Source organism: Bison bison, unplaced genomic scaffold (assembly GCF_000754665.1).
Source record: "Bison bison bison isolate TAMUID 2011002044 unplaced genomic scaffold, Bison_UMD1.0 scf7180017864518, whole genome shotgun sequence".
NCBI lineage: Eukaryota > Metazoa > Chordata > Mammalia > Artiodactyla > Bovidae > Bison > Bison bison.
The window spans coordinates 3,331,578-3,343,057 of record NW_011495071.1 but is presented as its reverse complement, the minus strand read 5'-3'; the positions used below and the strand labels follow the sequence as shown (position 1 = coordinate 3,343,057).

The 11,480-nt window shown below is 48.1% G+C and overlaps 1 protein-coding gene across 1 annotated transcript in view; it reads right to left on the bottom strand.

Annotated features, from left to right (window-relative positions):
- The window catches only part of ZBTB16 (zinc finger and BTB domain containing 16), a 206,187-nt gene that overhangs the window by 189,245 nt on the left and 5,462 nt on the right, over nt 1-11,480 (bottom strand).

The window sequence follows — 11,480 nt, the reverse complement described above, 5'->3', positions numbered from 1 at the left end:
AACCACACAGTCGGTAACAACTTATTTTTGTTTTTCCTCGAACTACTGTCAACGATGTCATAAATGCCAGAGACGGAGGGACAGGACTGTTTTGCAGTTCCAGAGGCATCCCGTCCCAGCCCTCCCTCTCCCACCAGGCCCATCCTTTCCTGGTGACCCTGTTGCAGTTCACCCCTTTGTCACCAGGGGCCTTTAGCAAGGCAGCGGCCGCAGCAAAAGTGACGACCTATCCTTTCGCCAGACAACTCACAAACGCCTCTTCTCAAAGAGTCAGGCCAGAGTTCACCTCGAGAATGAGGTCAAACGCTGCTGTTCTCCACAAATGTCACATTTACAAATGTTACTCACAGGTTGAAAAAGACAGAAGGAGAAGACACCTAAGCAGTCTTTCCATAAAGATTTTAGCCTGTGATGAGGGAGAGAAATGGTCTTGATACTCGAAAAAAGTGCTCTGCCATTCTCTCCCGTTTTTCAAACCATGTTACGATGAGCAAAAAGGAAACACGCACGTCCCTCCCAACACTGTGCCCTGAGACCAGGCCACGTGCCTGGCCCGGGGGTCCCGTGTGTACCATCCTAGGAACGTCATCATGGCAGCATGCATGAAATTGACATCATTAACTTCCTGGTGCAGATGAGGAAGCGGGTGGCTGGCGATCTATCGCGGAGCTCCAAACAGGCAGAGAATGGATTCAAACCCAGGTTCAATCGCAGACGCAAAGCATCCCAGGTTCCCACCCTTCCACAGGCAACAAGCACCCCTGAACATCCAGATGTCCTGGGAAGGAAAAGCAAGCAAAGTGTCCTTCTGACGTTCTAGCAGCCACTCCGCCGGCCAGCACGAGGGCTCTGTCCTCCGCCCCCCAACACCTAGGCGCACACCCTGAGCTTGTCACCACACGGCCGCCCAGGCATGGAAACGGTTAAGTCGCCCTCGCTGCATAAATCAAAAGTTCAAGGCTGCAACATACCACAATGATTCCCTCTTTACATATGACAAGAACCAGAGAGGGGCTGAAATCCCAAGCATCCTGAACGGGGTCTCCCCAGCCCGCACAGGTTACGCCGCCAGGGTCAGGGCCGAGGACCTTTAGCGGCAACATTCATTTCCTGAACAGGACAAGTTCTCCTGACCATAAAGCTAATAGGAACTTCCTCGCACGGCGAGCTCCGGCTGACAGGGCTACTTGTCACTGACCACGCAGGAGGAGAGCGCTGGTTCCCATTAACGGGTTATGATGCCAGGTGCTACTAATAAGGTACATCGGCAAGAAACAAGAGCCTGCTAAGCTGTCTCTCCAACTCTGGAAGCAATCAGGCCTGGGCTGCAGGGCTGGGGAGGGGCCTTCTTTAAAGGAGGGGTTTGGGGCGGGTGGGTGGAGGGAGGTGGGAGCCTCAGCCACTGTAGACCCCCGGCAGCATCTAACCTGCTAAACGGCTTAAATAAATACATTTCCAACAATCCCTCCACATTTCCCCCAGCTACCATAAAAAGACTCCCCCAAATTAACACTCATAATGTTTCCCCCAGCACTCCAGGCCTGATGGATCACCGAGGGCCATTACACTCAGCCACATCTGCTTCTCACTATGGCAAGGAGAGTTGTGCCAACAGGCCTAATGGCATTAAGATCACAACACTCGGCTAATCCACTTAGAGACCAACGGCAGGAGAGGGTGGCTGGGAGCTTGGAGTGAGAGGCTCCCTTGTCAGGCTGGGGTCACAGGAGAAGCGGGAAGCGTGGCGGGGGGGCAGCCTCACATGTGAGTCCCTGCTGGGTGCTTCGTGTTCCATGGCACCCCATTTAACATGTATGCACCACATTGAGAGATAAGGGGCTACAACCTCACTTTACAGAAGGGGCACCTGACCGTTCAGACAGGTGAAACCACCTACCCAAATCTGCCCAGATCCACCATGAGGCTCGGGCATTCACACCCAAGTTTGAGATCAGTCTTTATGGCCCTGCCTTACACATCTTGTCTGCCTGCAGAGTCAGGGGTGGTGGGGTGCCTGTCTCATTCTTAGCATGCCTGGTGTATACACCCTTACTTATCACCTCGGAGGATCTAAATGACCCTAAAGAAGGGAGACCTCGAAACACTCCTTCCAACTGGCCCACGACTCCTCCTCCTCCCATCAAAATTTCTGTGACTGCATACTCTAATAAAATCGCCAGTAATGCCCCCACTGTTTCAGGGAGTTCTTTCTCTCATCTAACCTGGATTCTTTCCACTACAAAGCTGGACACATTCTGTCCCTGCCGAAGAATGTCATGTCTTGAGGACAAGAGTTGAAAGAGGGCAAGAAATTTAGAACCAAGCAGGTTTCTGTGAGTTGTTAGCCGAAGTTTCCGTGCTGACGATCAAGTACTGGATTCCCTCTTGGCAGCTGCAAAGATAAGCCTCACATAGGCAAAACCCAACCAGAGTTTTTCCAGACTGAGCCAGCATAATAAGGACACGGGGGTTTTTAAGGGGAAACAGTAGAAAGGGGTATTTCTGATTATGCTGGCATGAAATTAACGGCACGGGATTTTTATTTTTGTAAGTGGGTTTCTTTTTTTCTCTCTTTTTTTTTTTTTTCTGTTTTTGAAGTCAGCAGAAGCTGGCCTCTCCCTGTGTCTGTAAGAGATGATGGACTCCTGTGACCCCAGCCCCCTAAGACACAAACCCTTCCAAGTAATCAGTACTCTCCCTCCGTCTTCTCAAGCCACCGGACAAAGCCAGGAGGCCAGAACTGGCCAAGCGGTGAGGCTCCTGGTTAGCAACTTCAGGGAACATGGAGCTGGTCCTTCCTGTATCCCCCCTTCCCTTCTGATTCCATCAGGGGCTGAAGATCCAAGCGGGACATTGTGGAAACGAGCATGAACATGAAGCCAGATGACCTGGGCACAAGCCCTGGTGCCACCCTTCACCGTCTCACCAGGGAACAGTCTGTTAACCTCTCAGGCTTTCCTCTGCCCATCAGGGAATGGGAAACAAATATCTAACCCCGGCGGGTGGCTAGAGGTCCTCAGCAGATACTGACCATGAATGCACTTAGCGTGTGTATCAAGCACTCAGGGCGCTATTTGCTGAATCTGCCCTTAGAAGCATCCTGCACTGTAGGGTGGGGATGGGAAGGGGCTCTGCAGCATGCCGCCCCCAAAGCCCAGACTTCTCTAGGTGAGGAGGCATCTGTGCTCCCATCACACTGATTTGCTGGCCTGGCCACATGCACACGCAATAGGGCCCGGCGTTGGTGAGTGGCCTCAGCATTCATAACTGATGACAGTGGAGGGCTGCCCAGCTAAATTTAAAAGAGGGCTGCAATGACTCATCAGGCTTCAGGTCAATGGGACAAAGAGTACCCTGGCCACAGTGCCTCAAGAGATCGGCTTTTTGGGGAGGAAATGCAGGTGCTCACTGTGAACCAGCTGCAAAAACCCCAGCGGTTCTCAGGTGCTGGATAAATGGACACCTCTGAGGTCAAGCAGGACCTCAACCAACAGGAACACAAATTTAACCCTGCACCACCAGCTTCACACCAACAAGGACTGCAAAAATACAACAGCAAACGTTGGATCTCTGCTATTCTTCCATGCTCATGACAAATATTTAGGGGCTCATGACAAATATTTAGGGATTAATTCCTGCAACAACCCAGTGAGTAGGTACTGGGTTATTATTCCCATCTTATAGACAAAACAAGCAAAGAGAGGTTAAGTAATGTAACCATAGTCACACAGCAGGTAAGTGGTGAAATCGAGATTCTAACCCAGATAGTATAAGTTGCTCAAAATGCCCATCACTAAGTGAAAAATGTGGTGCTGGAGGTTGGGGAGCGGGGATGCGCTGGTAGATTTTCCTTACTAACAAAATAAATGCCACTGAGTCAGAGTTTTCACTTAAAACCGCCAAAACAGAATTTGACTACAAAAACCTTTACTTATCGTGGAAAATTCCAGAACCTTCCAATGGGCAAATTGAGGCACTCCTGTATTCACTTAGCAAGACTTTTTATGTTTCACACGTGGGCTTTCGGTTGGACTTGTTTTAAAGTCATTAATTTTTTTGAATTAAAATAACTGGAAATGTTTTTCCCCTGAATTAGCAAGAAATCCAAGCTGTGAATGGAGGTTTGATTTTAACAGTTTAGGATAATCACTATTTTAAAGAGTCATAAATAGCTTTCCTAGAACAAGCAGGAGGGAAAAGTACTGCTGAACTAAAGCTTTCTTCCCCTCTCCTTCTAGCAATTAGCAGCTCCAACCAATAGTGACAGCGAGTTAAAATGGGACTTTTCACTGAGATGAAAGAGTAGGCAACTTTCTTCCACTAGAAAGAAAATAAAAGAACTCATCTTCAAACTTCCCAAGAGTTCAGTCTATATTCCAGATGACTCAGTAACCCTAAGCAGGTTGAAGCATTAAAAAACAAAATCAGAGCAGACATAATCAAATCAAACTGACCCCCATTTCAGCTGGCCGACTGCCAGACCAGATTCCAAAACAGAGCAAAATTCAAATAACCAAAATGACTTCATGAAGATATAAGTGAGTGCCAAAGGAGAAGTTTTTTTCCAAAGAGTTCAACAAACCAGAAATAGCTCATCCAAGGGCCTGGTTTTACAAATTAAGATGTTAAACTCCAGATTAAAAAAAAGAGACAGTAGTGACAGAACTGAAAAACAAAAAATACAGAAACGGCCTCCAAAACGGCAGGACACAGCACCACAAAGCCATCTTCCCATCTTCTCAGCCAGTGACCTCTTGAACAGACTAGATTTCCAGGAGCTTATAAACTGAAGTCATTCATCATCCCCCAAAGGATACTTCCTGGAAACAGAAATGGTTTCAGAAAGGATTTGGGCAAATCTGTGAATGACAGAGCAGCCATAAATAGCTATTAAGAGAAGCCGGGCTCCACCTGACCTTTAGGATTGACGTCAAGGAGGAGAGTTGCAGGCTCCGACGGTGGTATCTTCGGGATGGTATTGGCGCCCAAAGACTAGGTCAGATGGATCTGACCTAGAATGGCAATGCCCATGTGCTTATATGGCCTGGCCTGGAGCACCCGGGACTGCGAATTAGAAGGCGAGCCGAGCTCCTGTCTCTAGCCATTTATAGACAGCTATGTGACCTTGGGCATGTCACTTACTCACTCAAAGCCCATTTTCCTCATCTGTAAGTTGGAGCTGATGACGGTGACAATCCCTCACCCAAATCCTTGGTGCTTTGGAAATCTGAACTGTTCAGATTTTAAAAAGGTACTATGGGCCTTGAGTGTTCACCAGGCCCAGGGAAGTCTAGGGAACCACTCCGTAATCAAACACATTAATATTTTTGCAGCAAAACATATGAATATTCAAAACAGGCGAGATAAATATAGCCTCACATCAGTTTAGACCAGGTTTTGCCACTAAATGAGTGCGCTGCAAACTTACACAAAGCCTTTTTAGCTTTCAGAGGTTCTCAGACTTCACCATCAGCAGTATGGAATGAGAGATCTGCACCCCCTACGGGGAGGCTGGGAGGTTAAGAGAGACAAAGTCATTAAAGGTGCTTTGCAGGGGCTTCCCTGGTGGCTCAGGAGCTAAGAATCCGCCTGCCAATGCAGTAGACACAGGTTCAATCCCTGGTCTGGGAAGACCCCACATGCCACAGAGAAACCAAGCCCACGCACCACAACTATTGAGCCTGCGCTCTGGAGCCCAGGAACCGCAACTACCAGGCCCATGTGCTGCAACTACTGAAGCCCGTGACCCCAAAGACCAAGCCCCACGACTGGAGAAGCCGCCACAATGAGAAGCCTGTGCACTGCAACGAAGAGCAGCTCCTGATCACCATCTCTAAAAAAAAGTCCTGCTGCTGCTGCTGCTAAGTCGCTTCAGTTGTGTCCGACTCTGTGCGACCCCAGAGACGGCAGCCCACCAGGCTCCCCCGTCCCTGGGATTCTCCAGGCAAGAACACTGGAGCGGGTTGCCATTTCCTTCTCCAATGCATGAAAGTGAAAAGTGAAAGGGAAGTCTCTCAGTCGTGTCCGACTCTTAGCGACCCCATGGACTGCAGCCTACCAGGCTCCTCCGTCCATGGGAGTTTCCAGGCAAGAGTACTGGAGTGGGTGCCATTGCCTTCTCCGAGAGAAAAGTCCACACAGCATCAAAGACCCAGCATAGCCAAAAATAAATAAATATTTTTTTTTTTTTTTATTCTGCATATTTATTTTCTTACTAAGGAATTTTTTCTAGCCAAATATTTTCAGTTTTATAGCACTCAGTGTCATAATTAATTTCTTATAAGTTAAATTTCATTTTAAGCTGATAGCAGTTTTAAGTTATTTCTATACTCTATTTCTTTCATTTCTGCATCTATAAAACTATTAACACTTTCAAGTCCTTTGAACAGACTGGAGACTCTCTTATGAACACAGAGGATCATGTTAAGTCTCACTCATAAATTTAGTAAGTCCGTTCCAGATAGGTATTGCAAGGTCAAAGCCAGGCTAAGCCAGGATCAGACCTTGAGTAAAAGGCTATTTTATGAGCAATTTTTACTAGATTCTTAAGCTTCTTATGTATTTCGAGGAAACCTGAAGCATCCTTTTTTAGAACTGATTCAATATGAATGACTTATAGCCACTGAACCCCATAGTAAACATAAAAAGTTGGAAATAAACCTCACGCTTATGAAACTTTTTTTTTTTTTTGTGAACGTCGGGGCACATGTATCTTTCTTTAAAATGCATCTCACACTTGCTTCTTCCTGAACCTATCAAAATAAATATTTTTAAAACAGGTGCTTTGCAAAGGAAAAAGTGGGACAACTGATAAAAGGCATTATTAACATTACTGCTGGGACTTCCCGGGTGGTCCAGTGGTTAAGAATCTGCGCTTCCATTGCAGAGGGCATGAGTTCAGTCCCTGGTTGGGAAACTAAAATCCTGCATACTGCACGGTGTAGTCAAAAAATATATAAATAAAAATAAATTTAAGCACATTTTAAAAATAAATATTACTACTGTGGCTATCATTACCCCACTGGATGCTCTTTTCCAAATAGAATCTGGTATGACTTCAGCAGTGCCTAAAGCTGGCAGAATGATGAGAAGGGACCAAGAATTCAGGGCAACAACTAAATTCTCCAAGTGGCCTAAACCAAGGTCAACAGTTACCGGCCCTCTACATGGTCAACCACTGAAAACCGTGCAGCTGCCCACCTGAAGAGGCCAAGGCAAGGGCCAGACAGGACCTGATGGCTCTGCAACATGGTCATGCCCTCTAGACCTGGCCTGGGGAGCCTCTGAACAGGGCTGCAGTCCTGAGGGCAGAGACAGGGCTGGGACCACCTCTGGGGTTTCTGAACATGCTTGCAAGAACCAAACAAGAGGTCCTCCTGTGTGTATGCAGGACACGCAGTGCTGATCCAAGGGCTTGTCTGCAGGAGATCCAGAGGTTCCTTGGAAGCCAGATCCCACCCTGATTCTGTGGCACTTTAATTCAGAAACGTATTAAGACCAGGCTGGGAATTCCCTGGCAGTCCAGCATGTCAGGACTACTCGCTTCCACTGTAGGAGGCACGAGGGTTCAATCCATGGTCAGGGAACTAAGATACCTCAAGCCACGCAGCATGGCCATAAAAAAGAAAAAAGACTTAGGCTCATGAGCCTGGGGAGACTGAGGCCCAGGAGGGTTGTGTTGACTCCTAAGTCAATCACATTATTCCCGATAATCTTATCACATGTACGTGGCTCTGAGAAGGAGACTGTGCACCTGGCCTAGTTCAGCTGGTCCCCAGATCAGATCCAGACAAGGTGACATGCAGAGCAGGCCAAGCCTTTCAGGGAGAGAAGTAGACAGAACAGAGATCAAGCTTCAACAAAGTGCTAGTTCACTCAGTCGTGTCTGACTCTTGAGACCCCATGGACTGGGGCCCTCCAGGCTCCTCTGTCCACAGAATCCTCCAGGCAAGAATACTGGAGTGGGTTCCCATTCCCTTCTCCAGGGGATCTTCCTAGCCCCGGGATTGAACCCAGGTCTCCCGCACTGCCGGCAGATTCTTAATCCTCTAAGCCACCAGGGAAATTTAAAGAAGGAGAGTCCAAACTTCCCAAAGAGACTCTCCCTCCCTCAGACATTATCTTCTGAGATGTGAGCCTGCTGGGGAGGTTTTAGAACCCAGCACTTGCTCCTGTATCTGCCTGGAGACAGATCTGCTTATCCAGCAGGCCCTCTGTTCTGACTTCCTTCCGGATCCTTTAGGCAGGTAAGCCCCATTTGATTTACCCAGGTAGCATCTCTGTGTGGGCTTTCCATCAATCCATCAGGCTACATCTGACACTGCTTTTACATCTTACCGTGCACTGCAGGGACTGTAACTTTACAAAGTTTCACTCCAACTGTCTGTCACCCCAACAGGCTCCCCTCTCCCCAGCTTGGAACCAAGTCACAAGCAAAGCACACTGATGTGATTATATCACACACCTTCCTGCCTGCCTCCCTTCCCTGCACTCTCCCCCTCCTTCCTCTCCGTGCCCTTCTGTCCATCACCTGCCACCCCCACCCCGCAAGAAGAAAAGCAACTACCGCCAGCAGGTACCTAACCTTTACCAACGCTCTAGCCTACTGGCTTACCAACAAAATAAAATCAATCCTGTGGTCTGTTATTTCATCATGTTCATCGCTATCACGTTCACAGCCTCCTGACATCAGAATCTCCCACTCTGATTCTTTTGTCTTGACTTTTTTGTTTGTGTTATGCTGGCAGCTTTACACAAGAGAACAGTAGGAAATCGGGAAGCAGCACCTTCATCCTGGAGGTCTGAGAGACAGGGAGAGAGGTGAAGCCTCCTGAGAGCGTGTCAGATAGGGAGCCAGGGGCTGCCAGTGAGAGCGAGGGAGGAAAGCATGCGGGAACATTCTCTCCGTCCCTGATCTCCTCGGACCCCACAGCTTTCCACCCAGGGCACAGCCCCAGGCTCCAGCCTCTGGGACGGCGGCAGCCCACTTTCCACCCTCAGTCAATAGCACATTCTCCAGTGTCAGCAGCCCAGGGCACAACGCCAAGGATGCCAGGACCGGCGGCTCACCATCACAAGCTCAGAAGGACAGCGACATCCTTTGCACCACCTCCCAGCCAACTCAACCCCTTGATGGCAGGCACCGTAGCACTCAGAGCTGCGGGGGCGAAGCAGAGATGAGACCCAAGCCAGGTGGGGGACCGAGGGTCCAGCCCTCACCCTCTTGGTTACTAAGTGCCAGTCGCGGCTCCAGGGGTTTCTGGATGTTACTTCGTTAATCCATCACCCCACCCTGCAGAACACCTCCATTATAAAGAAAGTAAAGCAAGACTCAGAAAGGTTACATAAGGTTGCCAAGCTCTCAGTGCTAGACATGGCTAGTTCTGTTACCCATGCTCTGGTGAGGAGGCGGGTGTAGAACACAGCCAACCCTCCAGCTCTCCCCAGAGGAACAAGGGTCCTACAGAAAACTTCTGGGAGAGTTTTTATCTTTTGCAGCCCTCTCAGGTAAAGAGAGGCAAAAAGGACCCAGGAAGAAGCCAGGAAAAAAAAAAAAAAAAAACCTACTTTCCAGGGCACTGGGGTTGCGGAAAACGGGAAAAGGTAGTCAAAGGCAGTCAAAAAATAAATGAGTCCTGGGGTTATAACACACAACATGATCACTATATTTAACAACACTGCATTACATAATGAAAGTTGCTAAAAGAGTAGATCTTAGAAGTGTTTAAGAAAAAAAATTCTCTATCTAAAGTGATGGACTTTAACTAAGTCAACTTACCATAGTGATCATTTCATAAAATATTCAAATACCGAATCATTATATACCTGAAACCGTTATACGTCAATGAAATCTCCATTTTAAAATTACTTTCCACTATACCCCGTTTCTCATAGCACATAACTGAAATAATTCACATCCGGAGAAGGCGATCAATGTATCTGGTCAAGTCTGGGGAGCGGGTTTCCTCTTTAGGAAAGTGTGAGCAAAAACAAACACAACCTCGGCCTGTTTCTGAGCAGTACAAGCGTCATGAAGACACACCTTAGTGGCGGTTATTTTTCGCACCCGACCGGAAGAGAATCGGCTACGTGGAGCTCAGTGGCACTTTCCAAAAGGTAAGTCTCAGAATATCTGATTAAGCAGTGTTGGAGGAGGTTCTGACTCAGCTTGGTGGAATCAGATGATCTCCAGGTGCCTCCAACTTCATGCCCCCACCTCCTCTCCCCTACAGCCCCTCCTGAATGGTAAACAGAAGAATTGGGGGGGGCAGCGAGGAGAGGAGTACAAAAGTGAAGAATCCACCCAAGATCTGCAGCACAGCAGGCAAGAGAGTGTGCAGGGATATGTTATTACAGATGACAAAGAGAAACTGGATTTCTTAACACCCCTCGCCTGACCCAGGAACTGGAGGGTAATGTGATGGGCACATCAAACTCACTGCAGATTCCCTCTGTGTTTACTCCACTTCTGATGAGCAATTTCAAAACCCTTCGTTGTGCAGACAAGACACTCTTTCGGACTGAATAACTCCGAGAGGCAGCAAAGTGCAAGAAGGTTAAGACCTGAACTTGAATCCAGCTCTGCCTCTCAGTATCTACCTGACCCTGAGAAAAGGTCTTATTATCTCCCTATGAACAAGAACATCATCTACCTGGGAAAACTGCCGTTAACAAAGATATGACTCCACGAAAAGCATTTGAAGCAGGCATGTCATAAAAGCTATTTCACAGAGAAGGAAACAGAAGCCAGAGGGAAGCCGATGCTGGCCCAAAGTGGTATTCAATTCAATGTGAGTAGGGATGGGTTAAGAATAAGACTGCAGGCTGCAAAACCAATGTTTCTCATACCCATCCTTCTCCCTTGAATGTAAATCAGCTCCCCCGAAACGTGTTTACAAGGACAGAGAATGAAAAGGGAGAGGAGGCAACATTCCTGGTGATGAAGGTTCACCAGGAACAACGGTTGGAACCTGCAGCTGCTCTTGGGTCTAAGCAGACTCCAGCCCCTCCCCTTCTCCTGAGCTGCCGGCCTTGGCAGGAACCCCCGCAGGGGAACTCAGGTACCTGAAACCGGGCAGAGTGGCCAGACCCCGGCTGTGGGCCCTTCCTCCTCACCCCACCTTTCCCTCCCTCCACTTTAGGACTCTCTCCAGGCAGAGGAGAAAAGACCCAACAGCAGGAAAAGCAAAACGGGAGCCCAAATGCAAAAAGAGCGCAAAGAGCTTAGTAAAGACTGGGCGAAAGGAATTCCCTGGCAGTCCTCCTACTGAAGGCGGAAGTTCAATCCTCGGTCAGGGAACTAAGATTCTGTAGGCCACTTGACATGATCTAAAAATTAATAAATAAAAATCAAATTTTTTTTTAAAAAAGGAACTGGGCGCGTAAGTTCCCCCATGTTCAGGAAAGACTCAAAGCTCTCTCAACAGACCTGAAAAGTGATCCCCTCAAGTGGTTTTTCACAAATAGCAAAGAGAACAAGG